Source organism: Triticum aestivum, chromosome 4A, assembly GCF_018294505.1.
Source record: "Triticum aestivum cultivar Chinese Spring chromosome 4A, IWGSC CS RefSeq v2.1, whole genome shotgun sequence".
Lineage (NCBI taxonomy): Eukaryota > Viridiplantae > Streptophyta > Magnoliopsida > Poales > Poaceae > Triticum > Triticum aestivum.
The window spans coordinates 551,753,032-551,756,741 of NC_057803.1; positions in this window are offsets into that span (position 1 = coordinate 551,753,032).

Consider the following 3,710-nt stretch of genomic DNA (forward strand, 5'->3'; position numbering starts at 1 on the left):
ACGCAGAATACTCGGGTTAAACTTGACGAGCCTAGCATATGCAGATATGGCCTCGGAACACTGAGACAGAAAGGTCGAGCGTGAATCATATAGTAGATATGATCAACATAGTGATGTTCACCATTGAAAACTACTACATTTCACGTGATGATCGGTTATGGTTCAGTTGATATGGATCACGTGATCACTTAGATGATTAGAGGGATGTCTATCTAAGTGGGAGTTCTTAAGTAATATGATTAATTGAACTTAAATTTATCATGAACTTAGTACCTGATAGTATTTTGCTTGTCTATGTAATTGTAGATAGATGGCCCGTGTTGTTGTTCCATTGAATTTTAATGTGTTCCTTGAGAAAGAAAAGTTGAAAGATGATGGTAGCAATTACACGGACTAGGTCCGTAACTTGAGGATTATCCTCATTGCTGCACAGAAGAATTACGTCCTGGAAGCACCGCTGGGTTCCAGGCCTGCTGCAGATGTTGCTGATGATGTTAAGAACGTCTGGCAGAGTAAAGCTGATGACTACTCGATAGTTCAGTGTGCCATGCTTTACGGCTTAGAACTGGGACTTCAATGATGTTTTGAACGTCATGGAGCATATGAGATGTTCCAGGAGTTGAAGTTAATATTACAAGCAAATGCCCGGATTGAGAGATATGAAGTCTCCAATAAGTTCTATAGCTGCAAGATGGAGGAGAATAGTTCTGTCAGTGAACATATACTCAAAATGTCTGGGTATCATAATCACTTGACTCAACTGGGAGTTAATCTTCCTGTTGATAGTGTCATTGATAGAGTTCTTCAATCACTGCCACCAAGCTACAAGAGCTTCGTGATGAACTATAATATGCAAGGGATGAATAAAAAAATTCCTGAGCTCTTCGCAATGCTAAAAGCAGCGGAGGTAGAAATCAAGAAAGAGCATCAAGTGTTGATGGTCAACAAAACCACCAGTTTCAAGAAAATGGGTAAAGGAAAGAAGAAGGGGAACTTCAAGAAGAACGGCAAACAAGTTGCTGCTCAGGAGAAGAAACCCAAGTCTGGACCTAAGCCTGAGACTGAGTGCTTCTACTGCAAACAGACTGGTCACTGGAAGCGGAACTGCCCCAAGTATTTGGCGGGTAAGAAGGATGGCAAGGTGAACAAAGGTATATGTGATATACATGTTATTGATGTGTACCTTACCAGAGCTCGCAGTAGCACCTAGGTATTTGATACTGGTTCTGTTGCTAATATTTGCAACTCGAAATAGGGACTACGGATTAAGCGAAGACTGGCTAAGGACGAGGTGACAATGCGCATGGGAAATGGTTCCAAAGTCGATGTGATCGCCGTCGGCGCGCTACCTCTACATCTACCTTCAGGATTAGTTTTAGACCTGAATAATTGTTATTTGGTGCCAGCGTTGAGCATGAACATTATATCTGGATCTTGTTTGATGCGAGACGGTTATTCATTTAAATCTGAGAATAAAGGTTGTTCTATTTATATGAGTAATATCTTTTATGGTCATGCACCCTTGAAGAGTGGTCTATTTGTGTTAAATCTCGATAGTAGTGACACGCATATTCATAATCTTGAAGCCAAAATATGCAGAGTTGATAATGATAGTGCAACTTATTTGTGGCACTGCCGTTTAGGTCATATTGGTGCAAAGCGCATGAAGGAACTCCATATTGATGGACTTTTGGAATCACTTGATTATGAATCACTTGGTACTTGCGAACCATGCCTCATGGGCAAGATGACTAAAACGTCGTTCTCCGGAACAATGGAGCGAGCAACAGACTTGTTGGAAATCATACATATTGATGTATGTGGTCCAATGAATATTGAGGCTCGCGGCGGGTATCGTTATTTTCTCACCTTCACAGATGATTTAAGCAGATATGGGTATATCTACTTAATGAAACATAAGTATGAAACATTTGAAAAGTTCAAAGAATTTCAGAGTGAAGCGGAAAATCATCGTAACAAGAAAATAAAGTTTCTACGATCTAATCGTGGAGGAGAATATTTGAGTTACGAGTTTGGTCTACATTTGAAACAATGCGGAATAGTTTCGCAACTCACGCCACCTGGAACACCACAGCGTAATGGTGTGTCCGAACGTCGTAATCGTACTTTACTAGATATGGTGCGATCTATGATGTCTCTTACTGATCTACCGCTATCGTTTTGGTGTTATGCTTTAGAGACGGGAGCATTCACGTTAAATAGGGCACCATCAAAATCCGTTGAGACGACGCCTTATGAACTATGGTTTGGCAAGAAACCAAAGTTGTCGTTTCTTAAAGTTTGGGGCTGCGATGCTTATGTGAAAAAGCTTCAACCTGATAAGCTCGAACCCAAATCGGAGAAATGTGTCTTCATAGGATACCCAAAGGAAACTGTTGGGTACACCTTCTATCACAGATCCGAAGGCAAGACATTCATTGCTAAGAATGGATCCTTTCTAGAGAAGGAGTTTCTCTCGAAAGAAGTGAGTGGGAGGAAAGTAGAACTTGATGAGGTAACTGTACCTGCTCCCTTATTGGAAAGTAGTTTGTCACAGAAACCGGTTCCTGTGACACCTACACCAATTAGTGAGGAAGCTAATGATGATGATCATGAAACTTCAGATCAAGTTACTACCGAACCTCGTAGGTCAACCAGAGTAAGATCCGCACCAGAGTGGTACGGTAATCCTGTTCTGGAGGTCATGTTGCTAGACCATGACGAACCTACGAACTATGAGGAAGCGATGATGAGCCCAGATTCCGCAAAATGGCTTGAGGCCATGAAATCTGAGATGGGATCCATGTATGAGAACAAAGTGTGGACTTTGGTTGACTTGCCGATGATCGGCAAGCCATCGAGAATAAATGGATCTTCAAGAAGAAGACAGACGCTGATGGTAATGTTACTGTCTACAAAGCTCGACTTGTTGCGAAAGGTTTTCGACAAGTTCAAGGAGTTGACTACGATGAGACCTTCTCACCCGTAGCGATGCTTAAGTCCGTCCGAATCATGTTAGCTATTGCCGCATTTTATGATTATGAAATTTGGCAAATGGATGTAAAGACTGCATTCCTGAATGGATTTCTGGAAGAAGAGTTGTATATGATGCAACTTGAAGGTTTTATCGATCCAAAAGGTGCTAACAAAGTGTGCAAGCTCCAGCGATCCATTTATGGACTGGTGCAAGCCTCTCGGAGTTGGAATAAACGTTTTGATAGTGTGATCAAAGCATATGGTTTTATACAGACTTTTGGAGAAGCCTGTATTTACAAGAAAGTGAGTGGGAGCTCTGTAGCATTTCTAATATTATATGTGGATGACATATTGTTGATTGGAAATGATATAGAATTTCTGGATAGCATAAAAGGATACTTGAATAAGAGTTTTTCAATGAAAGACCTCGGTGAAGCTGCTTACATATTGGGCATCAAGATCTATAGAGATAGATCAAGACGCTTAATTGGACTTTCACAAAGCACTTACCTTGACAAAGTTTTGAAGAAGTTCAAAATGGATCAGGCAAAGGAAGGGTTCTTGCCTGTGTTACGAGGTGTGAAGTTGAGTAAGACTCAATGCCCGACCATTGCAGAAGATAGAGAGAAAATGAAATATGTTCCCTATGCTTCAGCCATAGGCTCTATCATGTATGCAATGGTGTGTACCAGACCTGATGTATGCCTTGCTATTAGTTTAGGAGGAAGGTACCA